General features: G+C 43.0%; 1 protein-coding gene and 1 long non-coding RNA gene across 10 annotated transcripts in view; one reads left to right on the forward strand and one right to left on the reverse strand.

Moving 5' to 3' along the window:
• Positions 1–24186, reverse strand: part of MACF1 (microtubule actin crosslinking factor 1) — a 449681-nt gene that overhangs the window by 380323 nt on the left and 45172 nt on the right. The gene's annotated exons all lie outside the window — the stretch shown is intronic.
• The window catches only part of LOC137546403 (uncharacterized), a 175427-nt gene that overhangs the window by 122476 nt on the left and 28765 nt on the right, over positions 1–24186 (forward strand). Inside the window, exon 3 of one of the 2 annotated variants that reach the window (XR_011026253.1) lies at positions 19294–20403. The exons of the other annotated variant lie outside the window; for it this stretch is intronic. This is a non-coding gene — a long non-coding RNA (uncharacterized lncRNA). Of the gene's footprint in view, positions 1–19293; positions 20404–24186 lie in introns of those variants that run through there. 2 annotated transcript variants of the gene reach the window in all.

A 24186-nucleotide genomic window follows, 5' to 3' on the forward strand; every position in this document is an offset into this window, starting at 1 on the left:
CCGCCGAGCTGGAGGGGTAGCTGGCAGGACGGGGGTATTGGGCCTAGCGGCGGGGAGGGGGTCGTACCCCCCCTCCCTCGCCTGGGTCCCCCGTGCTCCGCTCCCCTCCAGCCTTAAATACAAGCAGCCGCTATGTGTAAGAGGCACGGGCGGGTAGGACTCACCTCTTCCTTGTTCCGTGGAGCGCACGCTTGGAACGAGGAAGAGGTGAGTCCTACCCCTCCAGCTCGGCGGCCGGCTTCCCGCACCCACGGACGGGAGGGTGCCGCCCCTGGAATTTTGCCGCCTGAGGCAAAAGTTTCACCCTGCCTCATGAGCGGGCCAGCCCTGGTAGGTGGTATTACACCCCCACTACAGTAGGAAAGATGTTTGTGGGTGCTGATGTGGGATGCTGGAGATGCAGTAAGGAAAGAGGAACGTTGATACATATATTTTGGGGCTGTGAAAACATTAAGAATTATTGGAGGGAAATAAGGAGATACATCGGAGAGATAGTGGGATGGGAACCCCCGGATGAGCCGGGATTTTTTCTCCTACACGTCAATTCAATGGGGCTAAAGAAATATATGAAATCAGGAATAAATCATTTAGTTAATGCAGCAAGAATATTAATACCAAGATGGTGGAAGACACGACCCACACCCCAACAGTGGGGGAATGATTAAGAGAGGTAACCCACATATTTAATATGGAACAACTGGTTCAGAAGAAAAGAGGGAGTAATGAGCAGGTACAACAAACCTGGGGGAAGTGGGAAGAATTTACAAGATCTGAGGAGTATAGAAACATTATAAGCACTCATGAGTAAGAGGAATAGAGGGGCACTCTTAAAGGGACTCCGAGCAGTGCAGAAACTATGGAAAGATGCATATCATTTTAAAGCTCTCTTTCTCCTCTTTCCAATGATATATAAACCGCCGCCCTACGCATTTTAGTTTTCGCTATTTTCGCGATTGAAATTGCCGCGGCCGCGATTTAAATCGCGAAAATAGAGAAAACTAAAAGGCGCAGGGAGACGATTTAGGTGTCACCAGAAAGAGGAGAAAGAGAGCTTTAAAATGATATCCATCTTTCCATAGTTACATTGTATTACACAAGACGACACTTTCCCCAGTGTCAGCAGCTCCATTCAGCAGAAAAAGTCGGCCTGTGTAATACAATGTAACTATGGAAAGATGGATATCATTTTAAAGCTGTCTTTCTCCTCTTTCTGGTGACACCTAAATCGTCACCCTACGCCTTTTAGTTTTCTCTATTTTCGCGATCGAAACCGCGGCCGCGGCAATTTCAATCGCGAAAATAGCGAAAACTAAAAGGCGTAGGGCGGCGGTTTATATATCATTGGAAAGAGGAGAAAGAGAGCTTTAAAATGATATGCATCTTTCCATAGTTTCTGCACTGCTCAGAGTCCCTTTAAGGGACTAATACATTGGATTAACTTGGAATATATTAAGAATTGAATATACGGGGCTCCAGGTGGGCCCCCCTCCTCCCCCCCTGCCCCTCTCCCTGTCTGGTGTATATGAGTAAGGTGTGTATGGAGTAAGTGAGTGAAAATTGAATGGAGTTTGAAGGTAAATCAATTGGAGTCGGGCGAAAGCCCGGAAGAAGGAGGAAAATGAGGATGAATGAGAGGAAGAAAATGTGAAGCAATAAGGGTATTTAGCAGCAGTGAGGTAAATGGAGAGATCCCATAGTAGTAGGGATTTGAGAAATTGAGATCTCTGGAAACAGTTTAATAGCCTTGAATTATTACCCGATTTTAATGTAGTAAATTATGTGAAATGAAGATGATATGTAAAGAAATTTTCTTCCTCGAGATGATATGTAAAATTATACTTTTTTTGTACAAATAAAGAATTTATAAAAAAAAAATGTAGGCAAATAAACAGCCAGTGACGTACCTAGGGAATTTGATACCTGGTGCTGATTATTTACAGACATCCCCCACCCCCAGGGGAAAAAATGATGGAAGGGTTGATGGATTGGGGCACTGAGCGTGTCGCTGCAAATGTTGGGATTTTGGGGGAAAAGGAGTCATCAAGATGTGGACGGAGCTGACCGTTATGAAACTCTGCAGAAGATGTCAGTGCTATATAAATACACATTAATAGTATAGGAGGACATTAGACTATGACTATGGTAGATTGTGAACTCCTCTGAGGACAGTCAGAATAGGGGGATATACGAAACAGGGGGGTGCATAGGAGGAGGGGGATAAAGAGGTAGAGGCACAAGACAGGCAGCCTTGTGGGAGAGGAGAAATGGCAAGAAGACCCCTCTCCAGGGCTGCAGACATCACCATCATGAAAAGAAGCCACTAAAATCTGAAAAGAGGAAAGGGTCATGGGGAAGACAACAGGGTGGGAGGGGGAGCTGGGAAAATAGATAAGATTACTTGCAATCAAGCTAATCTAAATTGTCTGGAGCTTGCTTCTCTGCTCATAAAAGAAGTTGTCTGTCAGCGCCTTTTTCACTGGCTTCTGCAACAGCAGACTGTTGGTTATTGATTAACTACTCTGATCAGGATAAATAATCAACAGTCCAGGGCACTCTGGTATTACAGCAGCCAGTGCACATGGCTACTAATGACAGGCAACTTCTGAAGCTCTAAACACATCCTGCCACCTCTCCCTGCTAATGTACCAGCTGCAGCACTGCAATTATTCTCTTTACTCACCCTGCTGCTCTGCACATATACTCACTGCTGGCTGTGTGTAGAGAGCAAGGAGACACATTGCCCACGGGACAGGAAGGGTAGGGGTGCTATACCTAGTGCAGGAAGTAGTACAGTCCCCTGCACTGCCTGCTGCTATTTTCCCCAACTATGCAAAAACGTCCCAGGTAGAAAAACACAGTGGCTGAGCACCACAGCGGCACCCCTAGCCATGGCTACACCCGATGCGGTGAGCACCTGCAGCCCTATGGTGGGTACGCCACTGGAAATATCAATTTTAATTTAATCACAAACAACTTTTTTGAATTATTTAATGACCTTCAAGTTGCTGCTTTGTGTGCAAATACCATGTGACTTAGAGGGTGTTAGAGTGATAGCAAGGTAATCCATTGAGACCATTTGAAACCATATTGTTCAGTAATATGTTCCTTGGTCTTCTTGTCTAATAAGACTTATCCGAACCTTTTTTTTTTTCAATAAATGAAGACTGTCCTAGATTTATTAAAGAAAGGTTCTGAAAGTGGATCCGAGGTGAACTTTTACACATTGCATCATTGTGTTCCTTTCCTATTGTTTATAGGGCATTCCTCATTCTGATTCTGATTCTGATTCTCAAGCCAAATACTTTTTTGTTTTAGTTTTAATACTCTAATTCCCTATAAACTAAAAAAGCCACGCCCACAGGTTTTCAAAGAGCCTTGGCAGTAGCAAGGGCTCATGTGAGCTCAGTCTATTTAGGAGGCGGGGGAGGTGTTACTAGCCATTGATTTTAGAGGCAGAGGGGAGGAGGGAGGAGGAGAGGGGATTAGGCTGATGGCTCAAGATACAGATAAGTCTGCCTCTGTGTAATGTTTACAATGGCTGCTGTCATTGTATCACAGGAATAAATAATCATATTCTATTAAAACTGTTTGCAGCTAGATTTGCTGTGTAAACCATCTAGACTTTAGATAAGATATATAGACAAGTTACTTGTTATAGTTAGTTTTTCATCTCGGATCCGCTTTAAGGACCTGCAGCAGCTTAAAGAGACTCCGTAACAAAAATTGCATCCTGTTTTTTATCATCTGGATAATTCGTCCTCTGAGCTGGCTGGGCTTTCACATACTGAGGAATTACAGACAAAGGCAAAGCTGTTTGCAGGAAGAAAAGAGCAGCCTGAAACTTCAGTGCATGAGAGCAGAAGGGGGAAAGAAACACACAATGATCTCTTGAGATTCAAAAGGAAGGCTGTATACAGCCTGCTTGTGTATGGATGTATTTTCTATGTGTGGACATACTGTACATCAACCTACTTCCTGTTTTGGTGGCCATTTTGTTTGTTTATAAACAAATTTTTTAAAACTGTTTTTAACCACTTTTAATGCGGCGAGGAGCAGCGAAATTGTGACAGAGGGGAATAGGAGATGTCGCACTGGTATGTTTACTTTTGTGCGATTTTTAACAATACAGATTCTCTTTAAGCTTTAATTCACCTTAATTTCAGCAGTCTTCACTATAATCTGAAGTGACCAAGTTGAGGGTCATTTCTCATCTAATCGCAGATACTTACAAAAAATGAAATAAGAGTCCATATTTCCTGGATCACTTAACCACTTCCCGACCGCCTAACGCACAGAGGCGGCCGGGAAGTGTGCCCTGCAAGGACCGGCTCACCCACAGAGGCGGCGGTCCTTGTAAGGGCATGGGCGGAGCGATCGCGTCATCCGTGACGCGATCCTCCGCCGGCGCCTGCCGCCGCTCACCCGCCGCAACATCCCGCCGGCCATACGGAAGCGCCGGCGGGATGTTAACCCCGCGATCGCCGCATACAAAGTGTATAATACACTTTGTAATGTTTACAAAGTGTATTATACAGGCTGCCTCCTGCCCTGGTGGTCCCAGTGTCCGAGGGACCACCAGGGCAGGCTGCAGCCACCCTATGTCACACCCAAGCACACTGATTCCCACCCCCCCCCCTGCCCCAGATCGCCCACAGCACCCCTCAGGACCCCCCCTGCCCACCCCCCAGATCCCTGTTTGCACCCAATCACCCATCAATCACTCCCTGTCACTATCTGTCAATGCTATTTTTTTTTACCCCCCCCCCTGCCCCCTCCTGATCACCCCCCCACCCCTCAGATTCTCCCCAGACCCCCCCCTCCCCCTGTGTACTGTATGCATCTATCCCCCTGGTCACCTGTCAATCACCTGTCAATCACCTGTCAATCACCCATCAATCACCCCCTGTCACTGCCACCCATCAATCAGCCCCTAACCTGCCCCTTGCGGGCAATCTGATCACCCACCCACACCAATAGATCGCCCGCAGATCCGACATCAGATCACCACCCAAGCGCAGTGTTTACATCTATTCTCTCCTCTAAACACCCACTAATTACCCATCAATCACCCCCTATCACCACCTGTCACTGTTACCCATCAGATCAGACCCTAATCTGCCCCTTGCGGGCACCCAATCACCCGCCTACACGCTCAGATTGCCCTCAGACCCCCCCTTATCAATTCGCCAGGGCATTATTTACATCTCTTCTTCCCTGTAATAACCCACTGATCACCTGTCAATCACCCATCAATCACCCCCTGTCACTGCCACCCATCAATCACCCCCTGTCACTGCCACTCATCAATCAGCCCCTAACCTGCCCCTTGCGGGCAATCTGATCACCCACCCACACTAATAGATCGCCCGCAGATCCGACATCAGATCACCACCCAAGCGCAGTGTTTACATCTATTCTCTCCTCTAAACACCCACTAATTACCCATCAATCACCCCCTATCACCACCTGTCACTGTTACCCATCAGATCAGACCCTAATCTGCCCCTTTCGGGCACCCAATCACCCGCCTACATGCTCAGATTGCCCTCAGACCCCCCCTTATCAATTCGCCAGTGCAATATTTACATCTCTTCTTCCCTGTAATAACCCACTGATTACCTGTCAATCACCTATCAATCACCCATCAATCACCCCCTGTCACTGCCACCCATCAATCACCCCCTGTCACTGCCACCCATCAATCAGCCCCTAACCTGCCCCTAGCGGGCAATCTGATCACCCACCCACACCAATAGATCACCCGCAGATCCGACATCAGATCACCACCCAAGCGCAGTGTTTACATCTATTCTCTCCTCTAAACACACACTAATTACCCATCAATCACCCATCAATCACCCCCTATCACCACCTGTCACTGTTACCCATCAGATCAGACCCTAATCTGCCCCTTGCGGGCACCCAATCACCCGCCTACACGCTCAGATTGCCCTCAGACCTCCCCTTATCAATTCGCCAGTGCAATATTTACATCTCTTCTTCCTTGTAATAACCCACTGATTACCTGTCAATCACCTATCAATCACCCATCAATCACCCCCTGTCACTGCCACCCATCAATCACCCCCTGTCACTGCCACCCATCAATCAGCCCCTAACCTGCCCCTAGCGGGCAATCTGATCACCCACCCACACCAATAGATCGCCTGCAGATCCGACGTCCGATCACCTCCCAAGCGCAGTGTTTACATCTGTTCTCTACCCTAAACACCCACTAATTACCCATCAATCACCCCCTGTCACTGCTACCTATCAGATTAGACCCCTATCTGCCCCTAGGGCACTCAATCACCCGCCCACACCCTTAGAATGCCCTCAGACCCCTGCCCTGATCACCTCGCCAGTGCATTGCTTGCATCTATTCCCCCCTCTAATCACACCTTGAGACACCCATCAATCACCTCCTGTCACCCCCCTAGCACTCCTATCCATCAGATCAGGCCCAATACAACCTGTCATCTAAAAGGCCACCCTGCTTATGACCGGTTCCACAAAATTCGCCCCCTCATAGACCACCTGTCATCAAAATTTGCAGATGCTTATACCCCTGAACAGTCATTTTGAGACATTTGGTTTCCAGACTACTCACGGTTTTAGGCCCGTAAAATGCCAGGGCAGTATAGGAACCCCACAAGTGACCCCATTTTAGAAAAAAGACACCCCAAGGTAATCTGTTAGGTGTATGACGAGTTCATAGATTTTATTTTTTGTCAAAAGTTAGCGGAAATTGATTTTTATTGTTTTTTTTTCACAAAGTGTCATTTTTCACTAACTTGTGACAAAAAATAAAATCTTCTATGAACTCGCCATACACCTAACGGAATACCTTGGGGTGTCTTCTTTCTAAAATGGGGTCACTTGTGTGGTTCCTATACTGCCCTGGCATTTTAGGGGCCCTAAACCGTGAGGAGTAGTCTAGAAAACAAATGCCTCAAAATGACCTGTGAATAGGACGTTGGGCCCCTTAGCGCACCTAGGCTGCAAAAAAGTGTCACACATGTGGTACCGCCGTACTCAGGAAAAGTAGTATAATGTGTTTTGGGGTGTATTTTTACACATACCCATGCTGGGTGGGAGAAATCTCTCTGTAAATGGACAATTGTGTGTAAAAAAAAAAATAAAAAAAGGTAATTTACAGAGATATTTCTCCCACCCAGCATGGGTATGTGTAAAAATACACCCCAAAACACATTATACTACTTCTCCTGAGTACGGCGGTACCACATGTGTGGCACTTTTTTACACCCTAAGTACGCTAAGGGGCCCAAAGTCCAATGAGTACCTTTAGGATTTCACAGGTCGTTTTGCGACATTTGGTTTCAAGACTACTCCTCACGGTTTAGAGCCCCTAAAATGCCAGGGCAGTATAGGAACCCCACAAATGACCTCATTCTAGAAAGAAGACACCCAAAGGTATTCCGTTAGGAGTATGGTGAGTTCATAGAAGATTTTATTTTTTTGTCACAAGTTAGCGGAAAATTACACTTTGTGAAAAAAAAACAATTAAAATCAATTTCCGCTAACTTGTGACAAAAAAATAAAAACTTCTATGAACTCACCATACTCCTAACGGAATACCTTGGGGTGTCTTCTTTCTAAAATAAGGTCATTAGTGGGGTTCCTATACTGCCCTGGCATTTTAGGGGCCCTAAACCGTGAGGAGTAGTCTTGAAACAAAAATGACCTGTGAAATCCTAAAGGTACTCATTGGACTTTGGGCCCCTTAGCGCAGTTAGGGTGCAAAAAAGTGCCACACATGTGGTATCGCCGTACTCGGGAGAAGTAGTATAATGTGTTTTGGGGTGTATTTTTACACATACCCATGCTGGGTGGGAGAAATACCTCTGTAAATGACAATCTTTTGATTTTTTTTACACACAATTGTCCATTTACAGAGTTATTTCTCCCACCCAGCATGGGTATGTGTAAAAATACACCCCAAAACACATTGTACTACTTCTCCCGAGTACGGCGATACCACATGTGTGGCACTTTTTTGCACCCTAACTGCGCTAAATTTCGTTTCAAGACTACTCCTCACGGTTTAGGGCCCCTAAAATGCCAGGACAGTATAGGAACCCCACAAATGACTCCATTTTAGAAAGAAGACACCCCAAGGTATTCTGTTAGTAGTACGGTGAGTTCATAGAAGATTTTATTTTTTGTCACAAGTTAGCGGAAATTGATTTTTATTGTTTTTTTTCACAAAGTGTCATTTTCCGCTAACTTGTGACAAAAAATAAAATCTTCTATGAACTCACCATACTCCTAACGGAATACCTTGGGGTGTCTTCCTTCTAAAATGGGGTCATTTGTGGGGTTTCTATACTGTCCTGGCATTTTAGGGGCCCTAAACCGTGAGGAGTAGTCTTGAAACGAAATTTCTCAAAATGACCTGTGAAATCCTAAAGGTACTCATTGGACTTTGGGCCCCTTAGCTCAGTTAGGGTGCAAAAAAGTGCCACACATGTGGTATCGCCGTACTCAGGAGAAGTAGTATAATGTGTTTTGGGGTGTATTTTTACACATACCCATGCTGGGTGGGAGAAATCTCTCTGTAAATGGACAATTGTGTGTAAAAAAAATCAAACAATTGTCCATTTACAGAGATATTTCTCCCACCCAGCATGGGTATGTGTAAAAATACACCCCAAAACATATTATACTACTTCTCCTGAGTACGACATGTGGCACATTTTTGCAGCCTAACTGCGCTAAGGGGCCCAAAGTCCAATGAGCACCTTTAGGCTTTACAGGGGTGCTTACAATTTAGCACCCCCCAAAATGTCAGGACAGTAAACACACCCCACAAATGACCCCATTTTGGAAAGTAGACACTTCAAGGTATTCAGTGAGGAGCATAGTGAGTCCGTGGCAGGTTTCATTTTTTTTTGTCGCAAGTTAGAAGAAATGGAAACTTTTTTTTTTTTTTTTTGTCACAAAGTGTCATTTTCCGCTTACTTGTGACAAAAAATAATATCTTCTATGAACTCACTATGCCTCTCAGTGAATACTTTGGGATGTCTTCTTTCCAAAATGGGGTCATTTGGGGGGTATTTATACTATCCTGGAATTCTAGCCCCTCATGAAACATGATAGGTGGTCAGAAAAGGCAGAGATGCTGGAAAATGGGAAAATTCACTTTTTGCACCATAGTTTGTAAACGCTATAACTTTTACCTAAACCAATAAATATAGGCTGAATGGGTTTTTTTTAATCAAAAACATGTTTGTCCACATTTTTCGCGCTGCATGTATACAGAAATTTTACTTTATTTGAAAAATGTCAGCACAGAAAGTTAAAAAAATCATTTTTTTGCCAAAATTCATGTCTTTTTTGATGAATATAATAAAAAGTAAAAATCGCATCAGCAATCAAATAGCATCAAAAGAAAGCTTTATTAGTGACAAGAAAAGGAGCCAAAATTTAGGTGGTAGGTTGTATGAGCGAGCAATAAACCGTGAAAGCTGCAGTGGTCTGAATGGAAAAAAAGTGTCCGGTCCTTAAGGGGGGTAAAGCCCTAGGTCCTCAAGTGGTTAAAGTGGACCCAAACTAAAGATACAAGATTTTAGAAATAAAATCTATTTTCTAAATTATAATAATAAATATTATAATAATAATAATAATAATAATAATAAATAGCAGCCTTTTTTCAGCTGCATGATGACAAATATAAAATATTTTACCCTTACATTACTTTCATATTGCCGGCAAATAATCCGGCAAACTGGTGGAGTAGATGGTGTCCAGCAAAGGAGGACTTGCTAATGGCTGCCACCTGTATAACCCTAGTTATGACAAGACAAGACAAGACAAGACAAATAACATTTATATTGCGCTTTTCTCCTTGCGGACTCAAAGCGCCAGAGCAGCAGCCACTAGGGCGCGCTCTATTGGCAGTAGCAGTGTAAGGGAGACTTGCCAAAGGTCTCCTACTGAATTAGTGCTGGCTTACTGAACAGGCAGAGCCGAGATTCGAACCCTGGTCTCCTGTGTCAGAGGCAGAGCCCTTAACCATTACACCATCAGCCAACTGCAGTTATGGAAAGAGAAGGGCGAAAAGCATGCACTGAAATGATCATAGGCTTGAAGGAGTGTTTAGTTATCTTTGTATGTGTCAGAGTAGTGCAACTATATATTTTGAATTAAAAAAAACGTTGGTTTGGGTCCGCTTTAAGTTCTCCGACTTTAGTAAAGCAACCCCAGTGCAATTGTAAAATCATATTGTAAGAATCGTTATTTAGATCAGGAGAGATCTTACAAGAGAACGCAATGGTACATAGTAAGCTCATTTTACTTTACAAGCGGTAAGGTTAATCATAACAATGACGTAATAATAGAAGAACAGCTAGTGATCAAGTAAAAGTCTGATCAAACTGTGGATTGGAAAGGACCCATCCCTCTGAAACAGAAACAACTGGTCACAAAAGAAGCAAGAAACTTAATGTTTAACATAGTCTGTTTTTTTTTTTGTTTTTTTTAATCAAGAATGATTTAGGAGTGGCAATGTAGCATGTAGCATGTAGCATGTAGCAATGTAGCATTGGATAAGCTTACTTTTAAAGGAGCGGTGCTTGATGCAGCAATATACTTATTAAGTGTTGAATAGTATGCTGTCAATGGGACATCACAAACAATATTATTATTTTTATTTAGTATTTATATAGACCCGACATCTTCGGATGCGCAGTACAGAGTATATTGTCTTGTCGCTTAACTATCCCTCAGAGGGGTTTACAATCTAGTCCTTACAATAGTCGTATGTCTATATCGTCTACTGTGTAGTCTAGGGCCAATTTTAGGGGGAAACCAATTAAATTATCTGTATGTTTTTGGGGTTTTGGAAGAAACCAGGATACCTGGAGGAAACCCGCACAAACCCCGGGAGAGCATACAAACTCTGTTCAGATAGTGCCCTGGCTCGGATTCGAACTTGGGACCCAGTGCTGCAAGGCGAGAGTGCTATCCGATAAGCCACCGTGTTGTGCCTCCATCACTTGTGTGTTATCCCCTTGATATCTTTATTAATTTCAGATCCTTGCTGGTGGATGTTAATATAGTACAGTATATCTGTTATGCTTCTTGTGCTATTTACTGTATGTACATGTGTTCATCTTAGACACAATTTACAGTACTTTGGATGGGGAAAACCTATACATCTGTTGAACATTAATCATGTATTGTAATTTGGTCCTGTTAGCAGCAGTCCTGGCAAGTGTTACCAGTTTGATGACTTCATTGAATCCATAGTCTAAATGGCAAGGGATATTCTATGTGCACCTCCCCAGCAATCCACTGAAGGTCCCAAACACAAGGGTTTTTAGGGTTTCCTAGCAACTTTTCACAGTGAAGGGGCTTTCAATTGTCAGTTTCACATTCAGCTAACAGTGTTCAGATTCCTGCTGTCTTTTTGGAAACTGCATAGACAGTAAACTCTTTTAATTCTGTAATTGAAGCATTGGTAACAGTTAAAGGGGCGCTATGGCAAAAAATTGTATCATTTAAAATATGTGCAAACATAAACAAATAAGAAGTACTTTTTTACCAGAGTAAAATGAGCCATAAATTTATTTTCTCCTATGTTGCTGTCACTTACAGTAGGTAGTAGAAATCTGACCAAAGTGACAGGTTTTGGACTAGTCCATCTCTTCATAGGGGATTCTCAGCAAGGCTTTTATTCTTTATAAAGATATTCCCTACAAAGGATTTAAACAATGATGCTGGCCAGCTTCCCTGCTCGCTACACAGTTTTTTGGCAGTTGGACAGAGCAACTGCCATTCACTAAGTGCTTTTGAAAATAAATAAATCCCTGAGAATCCCCCATGAAGAGATGGACTAGTCCAAAACCTGTTGCTTCTGTCCGATTTCTACAACCTACGGTAAGTGACAGAAACATAGGAGAAAAGTAATTTATGGCTCATTTTACTCTGGAAAAAACATACTTCTTATTTGTTTATGTTTGCACATATTTTAAATTTTACAATTTTTCTCCATAGCGCCCCTTTAAGTGTGTGGCATATATACTGTACATTTGGGTGTCATTTTCACAAGTTAAAGGACTAGTAAATAAAAAATGTAAAGGTCAGTTAAGTTACATACTGTACCCAAAATAAGAGATAAGATAAGCACCAAATTTACCAACCATTTTTTGGGCAACCACTTATGTCCGATGCTTCAGCAAGCTTATGCCTAGTACACACAATCTAATTTTCCATCGGACTGATGGTAGAATTGATTATTTTTAACAGGTTCAATGTGATTTCCGATAGTTTTACTGATCAATTCTGTATAGAAATGATCAGAAAATTGATCAGAAAAATGATCAGAAATCAGATTGGATCTGTCGGAAATAATCAATTTGACCGTTAATCTGACGGAAAATTACATCATGTGTATTAGGCATTAAAGCTAGGCATACACAGTTTGATAATGGCCCCATATCACAAACCAATCATTCCCTTCTTAATCAAAAATTGATTGGTTAATGATTGCCTACTTTCCCCACTGCACGCTCAATCTCAATTTGATTTCAGAAGACATCTACTGAGCCCACACTGCACACTCAATCTCAATTTGATTTCAGAAGACATCTACTGAGCCCACACTGCACACTCAATCTCAATTTGATTTCAGAAGACATCAACTGAGCCCACACTGCACACTCAATCTCAATTCGATTTCAGAAGACATCTACTGAGCCCACACTATCTACTGAGCTCAAACTGCACGCTCAATCTCAATTCAATTTCAGAAGACATCTTCTGAGCCCAAACTGCATGCTCAATCTCAATTTGATTTCAGAAGACATCTACTGAGCCCACACTGCACACTCAATCTCAATTCGATTTCAGAAGACATCTACTGAGCCCACACTACACGCTCAATCTCAATTTGATTTCAGAAGACATCTACTGAGCCCACACTATCTACTGAGCTCAAACTGCACGCTCAATCTCAATTCAATTTCAGAAGACATCTTCTGAGCCCAAACTGCATGCTCAATCTCAATTTGATTTCAGAAGACATCTACTGAGCCCACACTGCACACTCAATCTCAATTCGATTTCAGAAGACATCTACTGAGCCCACACTACACGCTCAATCTCAATTTGATTTCAGAAGACATCTACTGAGTGTAACGATTGGTGTCAGCAAGTACAAAGTTCTGATTATTTGGTGATCTGCAGTATCACCAAATAATGCAGATACTATATCTGATTATATGGTGATCTGCAGAATCACCAATAATACAAATATAGCAACACTAAGGAATACCGTGACCTTAGTCACACTTTATTGTACTGAGTGTAGTGATTGGTGCAAACAGTAAGTACTGACAGATTTGGCAATACCTCACCAGACGAGCTGGTGGGCACTGTCAGTACAGTGAACACCTCACCAGTGATGAGGGCTCACTGGTGAGTAGAATGGTTAGACTAATCGAGTTGGCAACAGACAGGCAGATACAATACAGAATCGGAAGGCAGAGAGGAAACGGTTAACAGGCAGGGTCGGTAACAATATCAGATGGGCAAAGGTACAGAATCACTGAGAGTAAGAATAGTCAGAACGAAGCAGAGTCATACACAGATAATAAACAGTATAATGCACAAATCCTATCACTGTGTGAAATCTCCGGTTTCCTCCCGGATCAAAGCACACCGGATCTAACTAAGGTCTGAGCGCTAGCACGAAGTGATCGCAACAGCAGACAAGTTGCCACTGTATCCGCCGTGCTTAAAGGGATACTGTAGGGGGGTCGGGGGAAAATGAGCTGAACTTACCCGGGGCTTCTAATGGTCCCCGGCAGACATCCTGTGTTGGCGCAGCCACTCCCCAATGCTCCGGCCCCACCTCCGGTTCACTTCTGGAATGTACTGGAGTGTACTGCGCAGACACAGACCATACTGGGCCTGCGCTGTGCGCTCTTGATGACATCAGCGGGATCGAGGACACGGCAAAGCAGGTGCAGCGGGTTTCTGACTTTAAAGTCAGAAATTCCAGAAGTGAACCGGAGGCGGGGCCGGAGCATTGGGGAGTGGCTGCGCCAACACAGGATGTCTGCGGGGGACCATTAGAAGCCCCGGGTAAGTTCAGCTCATTTTCCCCCGACCCCCCTACAGTATCCCTTTAAGAAGCGGAGTAGACCCCCGAGGCACGCCCACCGCACTCAACCAATCAGAAGCGGGGAGCATGCCCTCTGACGTCAGCCGACCAGCCGGTCAGCTGACGCGCCTCCTCCTGGCATAAAGATCCTGACAGTGAGCGCGCGCACGTGCTAATGTAACCCTGTGAGCAGCAGAGACACCCGTCCTCGGCGTGCTAGAGGGGAGACTGGCAGGCAGAGAACCAGAAGCAGCTGTGGTGGTAACGCCATTCACCGCAGCTGCCATGTCACTATTCATTACACTGAGCCCACACTGCACACTCAATCTCAATAAAATTTCAGAAAACATCTACTGAGCCCACACTGCACGCTCAGTCTCAATTAGATTTCAGCAGCACATCTACTGAGCATCAATCCAACCAAAAGCATTTTAGTGCTCAATGCAGGTGCAGTGCTATGTGGCCACTAATTCTCCTTGGCTCCAACATGTTCGATCACACCACTGATTGATAAGCAGCCCAAAACACGTAATATCTCCAAGATCCGCCCCTTCTTAACCCCGGACACGACCAAACTGCTCATCCATGCCCTCATCATCTTCCGCCTTGATTACTGTAACTCTCTCCTTTCTGGCCTCCCCCTGAAACGCACTGCCCCCCATCAATCAGTGATGAACGCGGCTGCAACACTCATCCATTCTTCGCACCGCTCCGCATCCTCATCTCCCCTTTGTGAATCCCTGCACAGGCTCCCTATCCGTTTCAGGATAAGTTTCAAGATTCTATGCCTGGCGAATAAATCTGTGCACAAAACCTGCCCTACCTACATCTCGGAGCTTGTTCACAGGTATACACCAGGTCGCCCCCTCTGATCCTCCAACGACCTTCGCCTCACCACCCCATGCATTTCACACTCCCATGCCCGCCTGCAGGATTTCTCAAGAGCTGCCCACACCCTCTGGAATGCCCTTCCACCACCCATCAGACTTGCTCCCTCTTTCAACACATTCAAGCAAGCCCCCAAAACCCACCTCTTTATGATGGCCTACCCGCCTCCTACCACACAGTAACTCTCTAAGGAATATTTAAAGAGACACTGAAGCGAAAAAAAAAATGATGATATTATGATTTGTATGTGTAGTACAGCTAAGAAAAAAAACATTAAGATCAGATACACCAGTCTAATTGTTTCCAGTACAGGAAGAGTTGAGAAACTCCAGTTGTTATCTCTATGCAAAAAAGCTATTAAGCTCTCCGACTAACTTAGTTGTGGAGAGGGCTGTTATCTGACTTTTATTATCTCAACTGTAATTGAACTGTTTACTTTTCCTCTGCTAGAGGAGAGTTCATTACTTCACAGACTGCTCTGAAAGACTCATTTTGAATGCTGAGTGTTGTGTAATCTGCACATATTATAGAGTGATGCAATGTTAGAAAAAACACTATATACCTGAAAATAAAAATATGAGAATATTTTCTTTGCTGCTAATCTTCTAGTAATTATTCATAGTACACAACCAATTCATTATATCATATATTTTTTTTCGCTTCAGTGTCTCTTTAACAGCCCCACCTAGTGTTTCCACCCCACCCTTTAGATTGTAAGCCTCTGGCAGGGTCCTCCACTCCCTAGTGTAAACTACAGGATTGTGTGCTCCTGTCCTATGACAGCCTGTACTTGTATTACTGGGCCTACCTAACCAGCCCGTATCACACCAAAAGGATAAAAGGAAGCTAAATGAGCTTAAAAACCAAATTCTTGGTAAATAGAGGAGGTAGTGGTGGACTTACCTCCTCCAAGTAGACACACAACGACTGTAGTAAAGACAGTCAATATATTTGATTTATGAACTCCAAATATGCAACGCGTTTCGCAGGTTTGATCCCGCTTCATCAGGCAATAACAACGGAGCAATAGCATATGTGGTCAGTAGAAGAGCCAGGCACCTCTGACCACATATGCTATTGCTGATCAAACCTGCGAAACGCGTTGCATATTTGGAGTTCATAAATAAAATATATTGACTGTCTTTACTACAGTCGTTGTGTGTCTACTTGGAGGAGGTAAGTCCACCACTACCTCCTCTATTTACCAAGAATTTGGTTTTTAAGCTCATTTAGCTTCCTTTTATCCTTTTGGCGCCTCTGTTCTCCTGCATAATATTGAGTCCACCCTGGGTGGATGGTTGAACCCCCCTTTTTCTCATCTACAGAGAGCGACTTCTTATTCCTAAGTGGGGTCAGGAAAATCTCCCCACCTGCCTTTACAGTGGTTGCCTAATGGTAAACCTGGTTTGTGAGTATTAATATTCACTCTATCTAGTAACCATTTACCAGTACATATTACACTATTGGGGCTCTTGGTGTTCCTTGTTTTTAGCCCGTATCACACGATCATGTATTTTGAACAATTTGCATGTTTAACTTTGTTCTATGTTGTATAACCTTATGTCTGTCATCCTTGTATCATTGTATATATTTATTGTCCAGCGCTGCGTAATATGTTGGCGCTTTATAAATACAATAAATAATAATAATAAAAACACAAGGGATGCAGTCCACTGGATAAGTCTAAAAACAACCAAGCTTTCGGTCTTTGCTTCTCTACTCTCCCCTTTCCTGAGTATTTTTGGATTCAGTGCAGTGAGTCACCAACTCACAATAAGTAGAGTACTGGAAAAGCAATATAGTTTTGGCAGTATTTTAAAGGGATACTTAATTCTGGGCAAAAAAATGAGTTTAACTCACCTGGGGCGTCCCTCAGACCCCTGCAGCTGATCGGTGCCCTCGCAGCTCCGCTCCGATGCTCCTGGACCCGCCGGCGACGACTTCCGGTTTCGCCGTCACCGGCCGACAGGCATGGGAACGCGAGTGATTGTTCGCGTTCCCAGCCACAATAGCACCCCCTATACGACTATTGCGGCAAGAAGGCCGCAATAGTCGCATAGGGGGTGCTATTGTGGCTGGGAACGTAAAACAATTGCTCGCGTTCCCATGCCTGTCAGCCGGTGACGGCGAAACCGGAAGTCGTCGCCGGCGGGTCCAGGAGCATCGGAGCGGAGCTGCGAGGGCACCGATCAGCTGCAGGGGGCTGAGGGACGCCCCAGGTGAGTTAAACTCATTTTTTTGCCTAGACTTAAGTATCCCTTTAACACATCCCTTTTGTTTAACCCTTAACACCTACCAATACCCCTAACTTCATAAAGTTTTATGAACTGGGTTTTCACTTCACAAAATAGTTCTTGTTCTTCAAAAGTTGTCAGCTTAAGCTACATTCTATCTGAAAGAGTTACTAGTCTACTTAAAAAAAGCTCAAAGGGTAACATAAAAAAGAGACAAAAAAATAGCTAGGCTCTGCAAAGCTCAGAGGTTGCTATGTTGTGTCATGCCTAACAGCTTCCTCCTGCTTTTCGTAGACCTGTCATTGTGCCATCACTTTTAGTCTTAGCTCCAAAATATTACTGATGTACTGCTGTTCTGAAACAATCTATGTATGCTTTGTGTTTTGAGTTTTTTCTTACGCTTCTTATTTACATTTATTTGGGATTATCTATTCTGATCTCCTGCCTGAAGATTTTTCAACATACTTGACTAGTCTAAAGTACCTGCTCTGTCTCATTGTCTCTTTCTTCAAGTTCATGTTCTTGCAGCTTTAGAAATGATGTCACATTTTCCCAGTAGCTAGTGGCATGTATCCAGGTTCTACATGTAAACCCATTGTAGTGGCACATGATCTCACCTCCTGGAGAATGCAAGAAAGCACACACACCCTGGCAATGAACTTTATCTCTAATTGCCATTGTCTTTAGTTAGTTTAGATCTGTACCTGTTTCCCAAACCAGTACTTCCAGGAAGAAGAATAGCAAATATATGCAACCATCTGCATCTTCACAAAGCATACAGTATGTACCATACATGTATATGTCATGAACATACTAACCGACTTGCAAAAAAATCTCTTTCAATCGTCTCACACTCATAAAACCCAAAGTACACACAATCTAACCACCTTTAGGCAATTGTGGCAAACTCTTTAAACAAAATTGCTCACTTTAAGGTGAGAGGCTCAAAGTATACAGCAGGAGCTGCAAGCATTGTTTATTTAAGGGTAAAATAGTAATACTGTCAGTGGTTCCCCATAAGAATGGTTGTGAATCTTTCGTGTTAAAAAAGCATGGCTGTGGATTGGTCATAGACATGATTCATCACATGACCTGCATTTTAAGGAATAATAAGAAAAAAAAGAAAAAGTCATTATTTCTCAGTTTTCAGCCATTATAGTTTAAAAATAAAAAGTGCCACTGTAGATAAAACCCCCACATTTTATTTGCCCATTTGTTCTGATTATTATTACATTTAAATAATGTCCATAGTACAATGAATGATGACAATATTTTATCTGGAAATAAAGGTATATTTTTCTGTTTTGTGCTTTGTTTGTTATCAATAATTACAAGCCCTTATTTGCAAAAAAAAAAAAGTTAACATACCCTCATGTCCTACATATCTAAAAACAGTTCCTAAGTCCCTAAGGTAACTATTTATGTTTTTTTTAAATGCTGTCACTGTGTTTTATTATAGTAATTATGGGGGAGGAGAAGAGAGTAAAAGGAATTAATAAGTATAGGAAACATTGTTTTAATGCATTGTAATGTATTTAATTTTAATGTTACTATTTATCCACTCAGGGCCGGATTTCTGGGAAGGCCAGAAAGGCCATGGCCTAGGGCAATACAATCAGATAAGATAAGAAGGGCGGCATGACTTGGAGAGAGAAGAGGTCATATGTCAAAGTAAATCATCTCTTCTGGTCCTGGAGCGCAGCCAGCCAGCGCCCTGCTCTGCAATAATAGCTGAATTCCAGAGTTCCCCAATTCCTGCTTCTCTCTCTCACATTTCCTGGTGTGTTATAACAATCAGGATCAATCATAACTGTCACCTGATAATCCATTCCTCTGTATGATGGACATACAGATCGATGTGAGAAATACCAGAGATTTACATTACAAAGCAGATAGAACTAAGTTCCACTGAGTTTTAATGCAAGCATTCACAAACAGTGAGCTCTGCTAGTTTCTTTACCTCTTTTACAGCTTTGACACTGACCCCAGAAGTTGTTAATTACTTTATCTAACCCTAATTTATGTTTCTCTTTTTTTTTCTAGCTAGCAGTGATCTCTTGTCTGTTTCAGTTGACTCTTTCCTGGCTCATTTTCTGTCCTTCAGCTCCTACCAACTATGAGAACTGCAGGAATAAAAATGCTGTTTGCTTCCCTTTCATTGCTAAACTGTCACTGTCACCTGAGCTGTTACTACCTCTATGCTAGTGTGTAAGGTTTGGCATCCTTCTACTTTCCTGTAGCAGTAGAGCATTGTACCATCTTAGCCATCAGCGAAAGCAGAGTTTTGAATCAAGATGATACCATTTATTGGCTTAAAAGAAAAAGAGTAAGCTTTCTGCTAATAAACCTTCTTCAGACTTTGTTCTTGTATACTGTCAATATGTTAGAGCACACCACCATATGTACATTCAGCATTCAAAAGAGATACATAGATTTTTCAGCAAATATAAATAAATGTAATTCAGATGCTTTAAAGTGGAGCTGAGCTCTTGCACAGGACAGAAGGAAAACAGAGAAATGTACCATGTATGTATTTAGAGAGACTGTCTAGTTCCCCATCCTCTGTGTCTAATCACAAGTTGTAATTTATCTCTACACTGTGTCACCTGACTGCCACAACATCTGAACTCATTTGAAAGCACAGGATGTTAAAAATAAAAGCAGGAAGTAGACACACTGCAGATTTATTGCAGGATTTGTATCAGCTGTAACAAAGAAATGTTTTACTTAAAGGTTATGTTGTTGCGTATCTTTTAGAGCAGGGAGGAAGTTCAGGTCCACTCTGATTACAACAGAACATCCAAAGTGGGTCTTGACAGGATGTTTGCTACTTACCTGTTCTCTGTTTTGGATGGGCTTCTCTCCATTGCACTGCCCTGCCACCTGTTTGTGGCTCCGACTGCAGCCAGTCTCACAGAGGACAAAGAAGCCGTGCATGCTGTGGCCACTCGCGCTCCCTGTAATTTCTCGCTCCTGCCCATGGCCGGTACAGTGTTGTGCATTCTTGACAAGTACCGGTCATACATCAGCGTCATTTCTCAAGTATGCATGCCCAGAACACTATCGGCTGCTGTGCACATTCGGGCACTAGCGCACATTACAGGAATTATTTGTTGAATGGGGGGCAGAGCAGCACAACTGAAATGAGCCCATTCAAACCAACGATCGCTAGTCAGAGTGTTGGACAAAATATTTTTTTCGGGGGGGGGGGGGGGGGGGGGCACTTGGTGACAGCAGGCCTAGGGAACTGGAAAGTACAAATCCGCCCCTGTATCCACTACATATGTCTACACTTTATTCTGTATAATTAGGATAATGCACAGGAAGGAAGTTGTTTTTGTTACCTTCATTTTCAATATGAGTAATGACTGTTGCTCATTGGAGCAGTGATTATTAATTCATCTGGCACTTTGATTGGCTTTGGGAACACATGTTCCCATTCACCAATCATTGCACTAAGCGGCGGCAACAGGGGGCATGCAGGCGCATCTACGAAAGATCGTTCACGGCAGCTTGTAAACATTGCAATGCGTATATATACGCCCCTGGTCTTCAAGTAAATTATTTAGGGGCATATATATACAATGCTTTGGTCGTGAGATGGTTAATAGATTGCCTTAAATACACACTTTAATGTTATGGGCCATAAACAATCAAATTTTGTGTCCATCTGACCAGCCCCCTCCCCTTGGCAACAATAAAAAAACAAGTGTTTTTACTTGCAGATGTATGTAAAACCACCTTATGTAACCGTACCATGAAGTTATTTATAGTAAACTAATAAACATGTATTGTCTCACTAACTTGCTACAAAAAGCTCAGGAACACCTATGCATTGTAACTTTTAATGTTCTGCAAATTAATTATTAATAATCGGGTTGTAACTTATAATGCCATCATAATTTTTTTTTATAATCTGAAATTTGTCTCATTACTGGACTGTTCCTCATTAACGTTCGCATTCAATCTGCTCATTGCTTTAAATCATGCAGATTTATTATTTACTTTCTTACCAAGCAAAGCCTGTATTATGCATGTTTAAAGAGTGGCTCCAGGCAAGATTTAAAAAGCACACAAGAATAAATATATATTATGGGATAGTGTGTGTGCCTTTGCTCTGTAATAAAGCTATGCACTTACTTGCCTCACCTTGTTGTTATGCCATATACACTAAATTTAGACAATGGTATCAGCCAACACTTGATGATTGACTTATTTTAAATGGAAAATTTATTGGGACAAGTTTGAAAACTTGTCTAATGACAATTATTCCGCTTAGAGACCTCGTCTTACAGAGGTGTGTGCCAACACTTCCTCCCTACTCTGCTTTCTGTTCACATAAGTATAGTATGTATACTGTAAACTGAATGTGCATGAGAAATGAACAGGGTTTTGCAAAATATGAAGACTCACTAATTTTTGAACCACTGTGAGTAGAAAGTAAAAATGTGAGCTCCCTATACAGTTGAAAATAGATTTTTTATTTTATTCAGTTTGTTACAGTATTTTTCGTACCATAAGACGCACCTAGGTTTAGAGGACAAAAACCAGGGAAAAAAATTCTAAATGACGCAGAGGCGTCTTGTGAAGCTTCTCACCCCAACAGCACTTATAAACTGAAATTAAGTGATGCAAGGAAAAGTGAGTGCCTTTCAGCTGCAGAAACCACAGTGCTTGTAACAGCTCTTAAAGCAGTATAAAACCCTGACATAATATTCAAAAACATGTTTTCCTACTTTTTATATCCCATATGGTTATCATATTTGCATTTGTGCATAGGTATTATTATTCATTTACAAATTATATGCTCCCAAAAGTACAGTTTTTTGCTTTGTAAGCTGACTTTGCATTTTATGTATAACTGGTTTTATCCATTAAGTATTGAAGGCATAAATGCTTTCAGTGTCTCTCTGTGTCCAGCAGCTTCTCCACAGTCAGAGAATGTGTCACATTCCTCACTTGATACATTTAAGTAAACACAAGATAACATTATCTACAACTTCGGATGTGTCCACATTTCTCTGCACTGAACTTTCCAGTTCAGTTTATAATGTAATGTTTATAATGTAAAACTATGTATTTATATATGAAAAATGCTTTTGGATGTAGTTTTACTATTTGGCCACAAGATGGCCACAGTCATTTTTTGTGAATGCGCCCTGAGAGCGTAGGAAGTACGCTTACAGGAAGTGTAATGAGGCTTTAAATTGAGGTTCTGCAAGAACCCCAAATAAAGAGAAGTGACCCGGGTCATGCACTAAAAACAAACTAAATAAGGTGCAAGTGCTAATAGAAACAAGGGATGGAAATCAGTGATATGATGCAGATCGGTATATGCTCATAGACATATATAAAATGTCGTTGAAAAACAATCAAGTGATGATAAGCAGGCATACAGTTAATGTTGGTAGTTAACTACCAAGTGGTTAAACATACTATACCGGCCCAGGGCTTCATAGGGTGTCCAGCTGTATGATAAGATTCTCAGGCTGGGGGAAGCATGGAGAGGCTCCACGCGTGGCGTGATCTTAATGATCACTTCATCAGCTCCTGCACTTGCACCTTATTTAGTTTGTTTTTAGTGCATGACCCGGGTCTCTTCTCTTTATTTGGGGTTCTTGCAGAACCTCAATTCAAAGCGCATTTGTTATTCCAGGCAGTATTCATCATATGAGGTAAAGCATTGTTTATTATGATATTATCGTGTGTGGACCCCTATTTTAAGTGTTTTTATGGTCATTGTTGTTCAATAAAATTTGTACTTTCTTGAATCATATTGGTAGTGCAGTGTTTGTACAGTCTTCCTCTTGTTGCCAATTTAGTACTTCATATTCTGTACCTTGCAAACCATTACTTTATATGTGGGAGTGAAGATGTACCTAACCAGTTATAAGTGTAATGAGGCTGGGAAACTTTTTTTTTTCACAATGATCGAGCAGCTTCTCACGGAAGCATGCCGATCATTGCTGCGGGGAGTAAGATCAACGAACGGTTTTCCCGTTCATTGATCTCCAGGCGAGCGGCCGGCGGCGTGCACGAGCACGGGAGAGCGCGCACAAGCGCGGTCAGCAGCGGTAGCGGCCGGGGAACGTATATCTACGCCCCAGGTGGGGAAATAAAGTTAAAAGGGGCGTAGATATAAAGTACCTTGGTGGCGAGGTGGTTAAGCACTGTGTCAATCTGCCAGGGAATGGACACTGAACGTGGGCTGCAGGGAGAGCTGAACTGGCACTTATCAGGCTCAGAGATGGATTAAGATGTAACAGGGCCCTAGGCAAGGTTGTAGATTTGGGGCTCCCTTGTGGTCCTTTTGGTACGCTAACGTGGAGAGAGGTCAGAGAAGGTAGCAGGTGGGCTCCTTGACACCTACTAGGCCCTAAGCACCTGCCTAGTTTTCCTGGTGGATGATCCTGCTCTGATCAGGCTGCCTAAGAATGTGGCTAATGTCCTGAGCTACAGTACCTGCGGGAGCATTAGCTGTCACAGCGCCACACCAACTGCACTAAGGGGTACAACTCTGTACATGCAGAGCCTAAGGTGCACTTTGGCTGGCAATAGGCGCTGGGGTGGAATCAGCATTGGATAGAGGACTGTTTCCCACAGAGACTGCAGTGCTCTTTTGCTCACCCACTGTGTAACAGCAGTGGCTCTCTTGTGATTGGCAGTGGTACCGTGGGTGGTATCAGCTGAAGAAACACAGGTGGCTGTGTATGCGGTTGGGGTTCTTCCCTTCCTAGAGAGCAGGAATCATGTGTCTGCAATAACGCGTGGCTGAATAGAGCGCCGCACCAGCTGCACAGAGGGGGTACATGCAGAGTCTGAGGTACACTTCTGCTGGCTATTGGTGCTGGGGTGGAATCAGGTGCTGGATAGAGTGGCTGTTTCCTACAGAGACTGCAGTGCTCTGTAACGCACTTTCCGTGTATCCGCAGTGGC

This window comes from Hyperolius riggenbachi, chromosome 2 (assembly GCF_040937935.1).
Source record: "Hyperolius riggenbachi isolate aHypRig1 chromosome 2, aHypRig1.pri, whole genome shotgun sequence".
NCBI classification, from domain to species: domain Eukaryota; kingdom Metazoa; phylum Chordata; class Amphibia; order Anura; family Hyperoliidae; genus Hyperolius; species Hyperolius riggenbachi.